The sequence below is a fragment of the Trachemys scripta genome, chromosome 8 (genome assembly GCF_013100865.1).
Source record: "Trachemys scripta elegans isolate TJP31775 chromosome 8, CAS_Tse_1.0, whole genome shotgun sequence".
In the NCBI taxonomy this organism is placed as follows: Eukaryota; Metazoa; Chordata; order Testudines; family Emydidae; genus Trachemys; species Trachemys scripta.
The window spans coordinates 74,484,342-74,497,931 of NC_048305.1; positions in this window are offsets into that span (position 1 = coordinate 74,484,342).

Genomic DNA, 13,590 nt, shown 5'->3' on the forward strand with positions numbered 1-13,590 from the left:
AGAAATTGGACCACATCTACTTAAAGAGACATTGTCAGATAGTTTAGATAGAAAATTTAGATGTTGTGGGTTTTTTTTAAAAAAAGCTTTACAAACCCTATGGTACTGTTACTAAGTAAAACAAATGGAACCGGTATTTTGTTTGATTTTTAAACTCTTTTGAAGCTGACTAGAACTAAAACGAAATGTACTAATCTATTTTCACTATAAGAAGTCCAAAATGCAAGCCCAGCAATAACCAGTAACAAGTAAACCAAGCCCCAGCCCACAAACCCAGCCTCAAGTCTGTAATCCTTATGGATTACATGCTTGAGTTAAGATTTGTAGTACCAAATCCTACATTTCTAAAGTTCTTCTCATGATAATAAAGTATTATAATACAGGAAAAGAATAAAAAAATCTATATTAATTTTACCCTTCAATGTCTCTTTAAACTTCTGCATACTATACACAAATACTTTTCATTTTGTAACAGAGCAATTAGCTAGCTTTAAAGTGTATTAAAAACTGTTTTCTTTAAAATCATGTTGAATTTATTTATGTGCAGAAATGGCAAAGCTAATAACTGTTCTTTCAAATTAAAATCCTCCATGCAGTGGAAAGTTGGCGAACAAAATGGGTACCGGCCAACACATGATTGTTTCTTTACTTTAATCTGGTACAGTGCTGCTCTTCAGCAATGTCATGCTGAGAAAGAGAGAGATGAGGGGTGCATATAGTGTATAAAATATTGAGAATGAACAAATAAATGAGGAAGAATTTTATAAAGAAGGAATGGATAAAGTAAATTATTATTGGAGGGTCCCATTGATTGACCAAAATTGCAACCATTCCTGAGGTGTGCACTGCTTCCTTTCCAAAATGTCAGAATGCCTACAGAAAATTAGCCATTGGGTGAAAAGTAGCTGGCTCAAGCAAAACCCAGGCAAGACCAAAATGAAGCAGGTTGGAAGGGAAAATGCTTCCAAGAAATGCCCAAGATGTTGTCTCCACATTCTACTGAAGGCATAAAGTCCTAATTTGTCAAAGTGGTGCCAAGCTTTGGGATCTTGTTTGACTCCTCAGTAAGCTTGGATGACCAGGTACCGTCATTTTCCAAAAATGTTTTCTTTCACTCCGACTTGCTAAGAAACTTCAGACTTTCCTTACAGAAGAGAACCTAGTCACAGCAATCCATGCATTTGTTACCTCCTTGCTAGATTACTGTAACTTGTATTGAAAACTGAATGTGAAGATGATGCACAGATTCCAGCTAATATAAAATGCAGCTGCGCACCTTCTCCATGGTGCAGGCCACCCTAAGTACATCAGGTGTGAGTTCAAGTCCTTCCACTGGCATCCAGTCAGCTTCCAATGGCAGTTTTAGGCTTTAGTGCAAATTTTCAAAGCAAAAAATGGATCAAGTGCCAGCTACAGTGAAGACCAAATTTTGATCTGTGAACTGCTGTGACAACTGCACTCCTCTGAGACAATGCAGAGATCACTAAACTCAGGATGAAGCTGATGAGAGCTAAGGACAGAGCATTCTCGATCAAGGGCATCCAGCTATGGGACAGTCTTTAAAAGATTAGGTGATCCAGAGTCTAACCAACTTTAGGAAATGTTGCTTTTTCACCATGAGTGATGTTCACTATTTGACTACTCCTTTTATTCCTAAACCCCTCAACTGCCACCTCCTAAAAAAACAAGTAAAACAAACAAACAAAGAAACCTATCCCAAGCAGTGTTTTGACTCTGAAAAGGGAGAAGTGTAAGAGATTCCATGAAATTCACTAGGGATTTCACTATTATTATGGATTTTACATGGATGGAGCTCAGATGCTATGGTGAGAGGCAGCAATATAAAAATTAAAAATAAATAGAACAGTACCATCTTTTTGAAATTACTGTAGATTATTAAAAAGAACAGGAGTACTTGTGGCACCTTAGAGACTAACAAATTTATTTGAGCATAAGCTTTCGTGGGCTACAGCCCACTTCTTCAGATGCATAGAATCTACTACTCTGAAAGTAGATTATTCAATCTTATCTGATCCACATTTTCTATTTGAAAAAAATTATCACCAAGTCCAATCAGCTTTACCTATTATGAATCAAAGTTAGAAAATGTATTCAGTTCATACTGCTCCAAATATTATCTGATTTTATCCCTTACTAATGCTCCTGGAATCTTATGTCCCACCAAGGCCAGTTTTACTAGTCTTTAATTTCCTGGTTCTCCCTACTGTAATTCCTTTCTGAGTGAATAGTACATGTACTTTGTCTTGCTCAAAAAGTTCCTCCCTTCTCTCCAAGGAGCCATCAGAAGTATCCATTATGCATCAGTAATCTTCTCAGCCATCTCTTTCAGGATTATAGGGTGTAACCCATTCCATTCACAGTTTGATCTGTTTTTGGAAAGACTATCAAGATTTGCTCAAGTGGAATTGCTAATTTCCTTAATTTCTCACTGTCATTCCTCCCCACCCATCAAATTTAATTCCATTAAATTCCATCCATTAGCAAAATAAACTTGTTTGTTTTTGCTGCTCCTTAGTTGTCAGCAGCTTCCCTGGTCATTCAGTTCCATTTTATGCATTTAAAGTGTCATTGCTTTAGTTCCCCCCTTCTGCCATTCACTAAGTTAAAGATTACCAGGGCCGGCTCTAGGCACCAGCGCAGCAAGCAGGTGCTTGGGGCAGCCAACAGAAAGGGGCGGCACATCTGGCTCTTCGGTGGCGGGTCCCTCAGTCCCTCTCGATCGTGGCTTTTATTTTTTTCTTTTTTTTCCGACGCTTGGGGCAGCAAAAACTCTGGAGCCGGCCCTGAAGATGACAGTCAGTTTTGACCTTCTTTCATGTTCAAAATGGATCTGAGTGTTGAGTTCAGAACTAGCCTGAGACCCAAAGGCTACATTTCCCAAGAGAGCAGGAGTATTTGAGTCAATGTTTTAATTTTCTCGACTGTTGTGAGTGCATCGTTTTGCTGCTTTTAAAAGAACCTGCATGGTTTTGCCGATGTCATAATCCCATGGTGTTTTCAGTCATCTGTGATCTCCCAGGAAACTCAAGGTGAATAACACCTGAGTTTCTAGTGTAAAAAACAAACAGAAAAAACACCTCTAATATCCACCATAAAGAAGAAAAAACTGTCTCAAGGCCATGCCTTCCATTAACTCTAATAGGCATTGGATCAAGTCCTATCAACTGGTAGAAACACACTTTTATATAAGGCAGAATTGACCCATAGATTTCTTAGGGAAAGGACACAGTATACTAGGTGACCCTAATACAGAACATTCACTGGAAACCAGGAGGCATTGCATTGTGGGATAGAGTTAGTGCAATCAGTTGAGCAGGGCTAGGTGCATTGCTGTCAGCTATCTGCACTTTGGAGAAATCACTGCAGACTGTAAAAACAAGGAGGAGTCCTTGTGGCACCTTAGAGACTAACAAATTTATTTGGGCATAAGCTTTTGTGGGCTAAAACCCACTTCATCAGATGCATGTAATGGAAAATACAGTAGGCAGATATAAATACATGGCACATGAAAAGATGGGAGTTGCCTTACCAACTGGGGGGGTCAGTGCTAACTGTAGACTGTACTGTTTCAACCAAACTCAAGATAAAGAACTCATTCCAGATGTCCTAGCCAGGCAGGCAACTTGAGGATGAATGTTTATGCTGATGTTAGATTTGTGTAGGGTTACCATATTTTGTGCCTCCAAAAGGAGGACACTCCATGGGGCCCCGCCCCCAGCCCCGCCCCAACTCCACCCCTTCCCCAAAGTCTCCGCCCCCTCCCCTGCTTCCCGCGAACATTTGATTCGCGGGAAGCCTGAAGCAGGTAAGGGGGTGTGTGGGGGGAGGAGGCGCGGCCCAGGCTGGCCCCCCCGGCGTTTCCAGCCTGGGTCGGCTCGGGCCCTGGGGTGCCCGGCGCACCCCCCGGCCGCCCAGCACCGCCGGCCCCTGGTGGCCCCCGACGGCCCAGCGCACCCCCCGGCCGCCCAGCACCGCTGGCCCCCGGCCCCAGGCCAGCCCCCGGCCCAGCGGCGCCGGATTTTCCCGGACATGTTCGGCTTTTTGGGATTTCCCCCTGGACGGGGATTTGAGTCCCAAAAAGCCGGACATGTCCAGGAAAATCCGGACGTATGGTAACCCTAGATTTGTGTTCATATTGCTGTTGCTTTTACTGTTAGTATCCATCCTTGCTCAAAGTAATACCAGTATGTGTATACTGTAAATAAAAATAGACTAGGAAAGAATATCTTTCCCAACAAGTAAACAACTCATTTCTGTATTCCAAGTTCTTTGTGACTGCTGAAAACCATAAAAATGTATAATAAAAAATACTGATGATCCCTTACTGCACTGCTTAATTTGTTGCTTTCAACTGCTGTTATTGGTGCTGGATTGCAGGAAATATTTCCCACCCTCCTCTGCTGCTGTTCAAGTGACAAAGTGCAGGCAGGTGGCATACCTTTTGTTTGTCTTCCTAGCACTTGCAGCAGTCGTGAACTCTGGTGTGCTAGGGGTTTTCAGTGGGTAAAATGCAGTAGCGCTTTTTGCTTCCTCAATTTGATTTCACAAAATTTGTGCAAAACATAACATTTTGAAATAATATCAGGGATGTAACTAGTGGACTTATTATTCTGCTATAGAAGACATCTTCACTTTGCTTTTAACCTTTCCAAGGCATATTTAAGCAGCATACAAGTCTTGCTGCAGCAGTAGTTGAACTAATACAGATCTCTCTGTTGTTACAATCTAGGTAAAGTTTCACTAGCAAAGGACAGGCACAATTGCTAAAAATCATCTAGGAGCAAATTCTATTTAATTTCTGTGGGGTGCAGTGGGAAGAGTTACTGGGAACACAGAGTTAATGGGAAGAGTTTCATATAGAAGGAAGAGTTACTGATAACACATACTTAACCAAGTTAGATCATGTAAATAATCAGAGAATGATTTTTAAGATCTACCTCTATGTGTAGAAGAGTTTCTGACTAGTATATTCTGATGTTTTCTATCCTGGGCAGAGAATGAGAAGAGATTTCCATCACTGGCTCCACCACTGTTATGGAAGCCCTAATCATACTCAAACCCTTCTATTAGCCACGTCTATTTTCATTGCAGTCACATGACTCTGCAAGACTTTATTTATTGCAAAACACACTTCTAGCTTACTGGACATGACCATCAGTTTGCCCACACCAAACACACACCACTGAGAAGTACTTGACACTTGTAGCCAACCTCCACAATATATAGGAGGAATTCCCATATGAATTAAAGCTCTTATTTGGATAAGCACTCACTCAAATGTAGACTGTATAGAGTTAGTGAAAAGATGACACTGGCGCTGGAATGGGGGGGGGGCGGCATGGCCTTCCCACTTTTCCTGGGGGCCTGGGGCAGACCATGCCCTCTTCCTCTTCTCTTCCCCCTTGAGGCCTCACCCCCAGGGCCGGCTTCAGGCACCAGCGCAGCAAGCAGGTGCCTGGGGCAGCCAACGGAAAGGGGCAGCATGTCCGGGTCTTCGGCAGCAATTCGGTGGCGGGTCCCTCAGTCCCTCTCGGAGGGAAGGACCTGCCGCCGAATTGCCACCAAAGAATGAAGTGGCGGCGGTAAAGCCAATTGTGGCTTTTTTGGGGGCGGCAAAAACACTGGAGCCGGCCCTGCTCATCCCCCGGCCAGGCCAGCATGGAGCCTGCCCAGGGAGTCGCGCAGACCTTCCACCTGCCCACAGTCACTAGGGTTGCCAACCCTCCAGGATTGGCTTGGAGTTTCCAGGAATTAAAGACTAATCTTTAATTAAAGATTATGTCATGTGATGAAATCTCCAGGAATACATCCAACCAAAATTGGCATTCCTGCGCAGGGGGGCTGCTCTCAGCCCCTGGCCTGTGTCCCCGCTCCACAGGCACCCTGCCCGGCCCGGGGGAGAGTCTGCAACTCCGCACTAGCTCCCCACGTGATTCTCCTCCAACTGGCTCCGGCCGGTGGGGGAGGGGGACTCAGAGCTACAGCCCAGCCATTGTAAGAGCCGTGCGGGCAGGGGACCTACGGACCCTCCACCTGCCCTGGGCAGGGGGGCCCAGGGGATGGGAACATGTGCCAGGGGCTGCTTGAGCCCCCTGCACCGTGGGCAGGTGGAGGGTCTACATCGATTTCCCCATAGCTACCCACGCGGCTCTTATCATGGTTGGGCTGCAGCCCGGCTAGAACCATGTGGCCAGCTGTGGGGAGCCTGGGTTTCTCCACCTACCCTGGGCGGCGGGTCCTGGGGTGGGTACAGAGGCAGGGGGCTGCTTTTGCCCCACCCCCACCACAGGTGGGGTGACCCCCTCACTCCAGCTTGTGGCTTGGCCAGAGATGGGGCCCCCTGAACTCCCCCCCACTTTTGGGAAGGCTCCGGTGCCCTTGAAAGATGCCCTTCCTCATTCAGAAGTATTTTATCCACTTATTATCACATAAGGCTCCTAGCAGTACAATGTCACCCCAATTTGTTGATTGAGGCTCTGAACCAAAATCAGACTTCCAGTCAGCAAGAAAAAGTGGATACATTAATATTATCAGTTCCCTCCATCCACTGCTAATCCACATGGTTGCAATCTTGCAAACTCTAATACGTCAGTCCACAATAATATACAAAAAATTCATAAAATTAATAGATATCGTCCCCAAAGATATTGCGGTTGCAATATCTGTCATAAGCTTTGTCAACATCTACTCTCTTACGCAACTGGATGTCTGAATAAAGAGCTGACACTGTTATTCATTAGTATGGTCTATGCTGAAGCTTATGCTGGCAACAGGTGGGATACTGATTTGTCCTGGAGAACTTCTAGGTACCTACACAAAACTGCCAGAAAGCTTTTCTAGGTGGAGGCAGTTGTTTTCAAAGCTATTCCAAAGTCTTTATTCCTCATAACAATGTTTCCTAAATCTGATCTGTGCAAAGTTAGATTATATAATAGTTAAAACGCTAGTGGTGGAGCTGCACTGGTATAGTAATGATGGATTCTTATTCTGAAAATTTCCCATCTGTACTTCCTGCAATTGTGCACTAGGACCTTAATCCTACCTGTGTATGTGGCTAATTCTACCATAAATCATGACCACTGGATGATCCCTTCCGTTGCTGACAATTTGTCTCCCCAGTCTGATCATCCAAGAAGTAAAATGGAGAGTAACATACCATTCCAGACTGTGGAATGCAACGGCAAATATGAAGTCTACCAGGCTCTGTAAGGAATTCACAGCTACTGCCACCTTATTTTTAATCCTATTTCCTGTTGATTGTCCTGCATGGGGTAGAGCTCCAAGCTCAGTCACAGAGTTCCAACTCCTGCATCTTTCATAATATGCCTGTCCTAGTAAAGGTCAGATAGTGCTGCAAACCTGCTGGCACCTGTATGCCATTCTGCCAGAGTACCTGTGCCATGCCCTTGCAAAATTCTGCTTGCATGGGGTGAATAACTTTTGATGGTTCATCATCACTGTAAGAGCGAGTAGATTTTGTGCCTGGACTGGTTCATTCTCATGACAGTTTTACAAGACTGTCTGTGCATCTGTCTTGGGCTCTGCTCATCTATCTGTGGCATGTTCTTATTGCTGATGTCAATGAACCTCTCATTTTCCCTCAGGTAATGGTCAGTTATGTTAGTGTGCAAAAGAGATTTTTTTTTTTACCCTATTCTCTAGCTGTGCATTTCATTGGCATTTCAAGCACACATCTGGTCTCTGAAAGTTGCACTCCATGAAGCAATGTATTAAGACCATGCTATATGCTCAATACAACTGCTCATTCAAATAATTAATGCCACTTTGATGCCATCACAAATAGTTATATAACTAAATCTGGAAAGGAAAAACAGACAAGAGCTTCTAAAAATTCACTAGTCCCAAATTTAGAGAATCTCAAATAAAAATAGTGAGCCTACTTCTAATATGACTTACAATGGTGTAAATCAGGAGTAACATCATATATGGTGTAAAACTAGCATGAGATCAGGATCAGCCCCAGAGATTTCTTCCTTGTCCTTGGCAGGCTTTGAGTTCTTGGAGCCAGGACTCAAGACTCATCATGGACTACTACCTGATGTAAAATTGTAAGAGCAGGAATATTACACGTGCTGCTACTTTGATTAGGTTTGTATACTGTAGTCTGCTAAAGTTATCCCCTTTTTCTAGTTTTGTTTGGAAATGAGTATAAACTTTCTTGTACATTATTGATTCCAGAGTTATTTACATTCCACTGTGATTTAGATCTCATGACTCCCCCGAATTATTCTGTGTGAGTTTTTGTCATTAAGGCAACTCACACCTTTAGAGAACTGAATTTGGTCTTTTATTGATCCGTCCTGTGAGAAGGATTAACTGGTATCTGGATTGTGGAGATGGCGTTGAGATATTTGGTTTACCCTCTGCAATAATAGTGTGCACCAAATAGTGCATTGTCATGCTTTACTGTACTTCTGCAAAACCATAAGCAAAAATAGCCTTTAGGTTTTTTTGCCCTCAGACAACTCTGTATGGAATAATTATGATTAATTATAAAATCAACCACTAAATAACCTCACCCATCACCTCTCCCCATTATGGTACAAAATTCCCTTATTTTTCTTGATCTTTTATCAGTTCTAAATCTATGATGATAAACTGTACTCAAAATATTTTACCACACCTATAAACATGTACTTCTAGAGAGCCATTTGCACCTACATAGCTCACACATATTTACATAGTAAGTTAAGATATGGAATTACATGACTGTGGGACAGGGTATAACCTGATTCAGGACTTGGCTTTGAGGGGTTGTGGGAAGAGAAGAATTTTCCATTCCATAAGGTTGTAGTAGTGGACAGGAATTCAGGCAAGGGCCTCCAGGTGAAGACAATTAAGGTTTCCTAGCAGATCTGGAATGTGCTGGGAGCAATCAAATGACTGCTTATAAAGGAAGGAAGGAATGTGTCCTGATTTTCCTTGTTGGGACTTGCTATCAGAGTGAGGACAAGGGAAATATTTATTTTCCACCCCGGGAGAAAAGGTGTGGTTTTATGTTCCATCTGGGAGAAGGATAATCTGAACAATTTAACCCTTTTCTAGTATATCTGACAATAGACCATAAAATTCCCTTTAAACCTTAAACTGATTGATGTTGTATTGTTTTGTGTGGCTGTGAAGCAGGACAATTATTTGATGTAGCACAACCACCTGCCCCCAAACTCTTTAAATGCTTTATTTTGCTAACCTGTCAGAGGTCCTTAGAAATCATTTTTTTCCACCCAGTGGCAAATAGTGAAGTCTTCTCTCTCACCCATTGCAAGTTTTAAACTCTATTAAGGGAATTATATTTTAGTAAAAACAAATCATCTTTAACTTTTAAATTCCAAATGAAATTAAACCCAAACATTTGTTAAGATTGTAAATGAAGCCATGTCTACCTTGTCACAAAGCTACGTTAATTTTGAACACGCTATAGTGTGCCAAATGAAAGTTTTTAAAACTGTTCTGGAAAGCACTTTATTACTCTATACACAAGGTCATATCACTGTTACTCAGCCTCCCTGATTGATTGTTGCATCCAATTGTTGCCCCTTCTCATTAACTAAGGCCTGACCCCTGACACCTGGTCAGAAAAGTACAGGGATCTATCCAGGGATCATCTTGCAGGACAGGGACCTAACATTGTAAGCTGTGGCAAGGACATGCCATATAAACATTTAGTTAGACATTTAGCACAATCGGGTCCCCGTGGCTCTCAGTTCCCTCATTCTGAAGCATGTCACTAATTTCAGTTCCTTCTACATAAAGTGTGTCCTCACTTTAATTGTTGAACTTACATAAAAAATAAAGAATTATAAAAGTTGAGGTTAAAAAATAGTTCATTATACTACAGGAATTAATTCCCAGGATTTTAAGTTTCCTGCATAAATACACTTTTGTGCCCCTCACTTTGGGTCTTCATCACACATTGCATCACACATTTGGGCTCTGACAAGTTGAGTGGCATGTAGGGCTCTGACCCTTGACTGTGGCCTCTAACCACTATTATATTACTACTACTGTGTTTTTAAAAAAACAACAACACCCTAACATGAGTTTGAAAGATGGGAGGTGTAGGCACAAACTATTCTTTTCACTTTTAAACCGCACTGTTTACTGTGATGCTGGTGCACAAGTGACAATGTTAACACTATTTAGCAGTCGGGTTTTTGTTTGTGTGGTTTTTTTTATTGAATACAACTATTTTTTACTATTTTAAGAATGCTGTAGACCTGATATCTTATTCCTATCAATTTATACCAATCAAGAACTGAGGGGAGTTAATTTTCAACAAATATTAACAGTTTACAAGTAAGTGAGAGCCATACAAATGTAATTTTTGTCCATTTAAGATAAAATCCATTCAAAATTTCATTTTAATTACTGCACTATTAAAAAAGAGTAGATTCATACTCAGTATATTTTTATGCCATGTACATTTCTTGAAACTATATCAAGAGTTTTCTTATTCACTTCAATTGGATCAGGACCATTGGAATCAAATTGGATTTATTAACTCAAGCAAACTAACCAAAAATGGATTAGTTCCACTATCTTGTTATCCTCCCTTATTCTCCTGACTCCTTCTTACGCTCCCAGTCATGTTCTCAAGTATGAATTTTATTTACTCACTCCTGCTCTATTAAATAAAGTAATCTTTGATTTCCTTACATTAGTTAATAATAATGGTCCAGATCTTGTACTTGTTCAGGCAGAAATCCATCTAAAATCTATGAAAGTTTTACTTAAATAAGGTATGAAGGAGCTGGCTCAAGTTGTATAACAAAATATTAAATAATAGTATTAAGCAACAAAGATCTCATTTAAAACTGAGGCCACCAGATTCTATTCCCAAATTATTCTCATCTGACATCAGTATTGCATCTACTGTCTTCAAACTAGTCAAATTCATCATCACTATTCAAACTAGCAGAAACAAAACAAGAGCGAGCCAAGCCAGCATTGCTTTTGGAGTTGCAACTTTGTGATTTTTTCCGAGGTGCTGTTTTTATCATTTAAAATTATTCTAAGAAGCAATCCCACAATGAATACTCTCTAAAAATAGTAATACCCACAATCTGTTTATCTGACTCAACAGTAGCCACGAGATGACATGGATGATGCTGTTACAATCGTTACCAAACAGCTGAAAATACAATTCTACTTCCTTGGTGAAACACCAGCTCTGTCTTCTATAGCGCTACCAATAAAATTTTCTTTTGGCAGGGTTTTCAGCATCCCACTCTTACATATAATAGCATTTGATTATATCCTTCTCCCCAACACTTCACACCTTGTTTGTCTTTATCATGCAAAGATTTACACCCATGCTTAGCTTTCTGCACAGTGAATAATCCAACTGAGGTCTGGAACTACTTTCAGCATGCAGTTAGGCCTCTATAATATCTTTGCAGGATCATGGCCTTAGCTTGCAAGCTTTTTGTTTATGTTGTCACTACTGAGTTAGCCCAGATGATTGGCACCTGAGTCTGAGCATAAAAGTTAATTTAGCCCAGTGTGAGCTGTCGCACTACACAGTCATACCTGAGTTACTGCATCCTCACCGGTGTGCTCTCTTGTGTGTGTACCTAGGACTTCTTGGGGCACATCCCGTGGTTTTCTGTATGTTTTTTCCCCAGTGAATTGTGGAAGAACTTATTTATTTATTATTTGGCGTATGCAATCTGGTCAAGCCAAGCCATAGCATTCTTATCAATTATGTTCAAGGCACGAAGATCTCCAGGAAGTTGAGTTATTTTGCAGTCCTCAACAATGTGTCTCATGGTTTTGTGGCTCCCCACATTGGCATAGAGGATTGTCTCTAAGACTTATCTGTCCTTCTGGATGCACAGACAGAATTGTGGGAAGGCACTGGAGGACCATCAGCACTCAAGTGATTTAGCCTGCATCCTCACTGCAAAGTAGATGGTTTACCAGCCTGATTGAAAATGAATCACTGCTCTAATTCATACCCCCAGCTAGTCCAGGTTGAAAGCCAGTGCCAGGTTTACAATGGCGCCAGTGGCACCATGGAGCCAGGTCCATGCTCAGGAGGGGTCCCAGCCTGTTCTGCGTGCACTACACCCTGAGACAGGGTGATCAGATAGCAACTGTGAAAAAACGGGACAGGGGTGGGGGGTAATAGGCGCCTATATAAGAAAAGGTCCCCCAAAAACGGGACTGTCCCTTTAAAAACTGGACATCTGGTCACCCTAGCCCTGAGACCCCACCAGCCTACTGGCTCGCCCCACCTGCGCACCACTTGCTCCTCTTGGCCTGCCCGCCGAGGGTTCCTCTTCACCCCCTGGCCCCACCCACCGGTTTCTCTCTGCCCCCGGCCAGATCCCAGTGCACCTCTGGCTCCAGGCAGTCTCTGCTTTCCACCACGCGGGGGCCCCACCTGTCTCCCTGGAACTGAGCTGCTTGGGACTGGTGCAGAAGCCTGGCCAGTCTCAGCCAGTTGGGAGGGGGGAACAGTGTGGGGGGCTTGGCTGGACCCCTCCAGGCAAGTGGGTCCTGAGGGAGGCTGGCTGGGGCAGGCCTTGGCCTGGCTGATCGCACCACTCCCAGGGCCAGAGCGATTCCCCGCCCCAGGAACTGCACTGGCAGCTCAGCCCGCCAGACAGTCACCTTCCAGTAGGGTTGGTGAATGCGGCCGAGAGGCAGGGCATAGGGGAGGAGGTGTCTGGAGGGTGGGTGGGGGTGCTGGGCTGTGAGGGGGTGGCAAAAATCTGTGTGCTGGGGCACTAGGGAATGGCGGTTCTGTGTGGGGTGCTGGGCAGTTGTGGTGGGGCTGTGGGCAGGGGTGGTGTTGTGCAGGGCACTGTGCATTTGTGGCAGGGTCTAGGCGGGGCCACTGGGCATAGTGAGTCCAGGGGGGCTCTGGCCATAGGGAATCGGAGGGCTGTTCCAGTGTTGGATGGGGCGGGGGGGGCTCTGTGGCGCGCATAGGCCCATCCCCGAGGGGAAGGAGCATGCTGGCAGCACAGGACTGGGCCGGCCACTGTGCGTCTGGCACCTGCCAGTTTGTAAATAGTGCCTTCGTACTGGGCTGGGCGGAGCAGGGCCACCTATGCCAGGCCCTTGGCCGGCCCCTCACTATGGGGACCGACCCCCACCGTGCCATGCTCCACTGCCCCCATGGGGCCCCACAAATATGTTTGGCGACAGGTCCACAAAAGGTTAATCCAGCCCTGTTGAAAGCACTCCTGAGTAAGAGCCCAATTAACTTTTCATTGAAGACAAACCCTTTATCGGAGAATGCTTACCTTCCTATGTTTTGTATAGGATCTTCTATAATACGATCTAGATCCTTACTGGGGTCTCTGGCTGCTATTGCACTAGAAATAATGGACATCATAATCCTGATTCTGCAGCTGTTAAAATATGAAACACTTGGCTTGGGATAGAACACACATCTTTCCTGCATGTCAATATGCTGATGTATTTCTCTGCAATTCAGAAGAACTGCTGTTCCCAATATCCTAGTCAAACCACATTAAACAGCCACCAACAAAAAATGATGATTATCTGTTAGAAGTAAGAACTAGTGTGGGGGTTAAG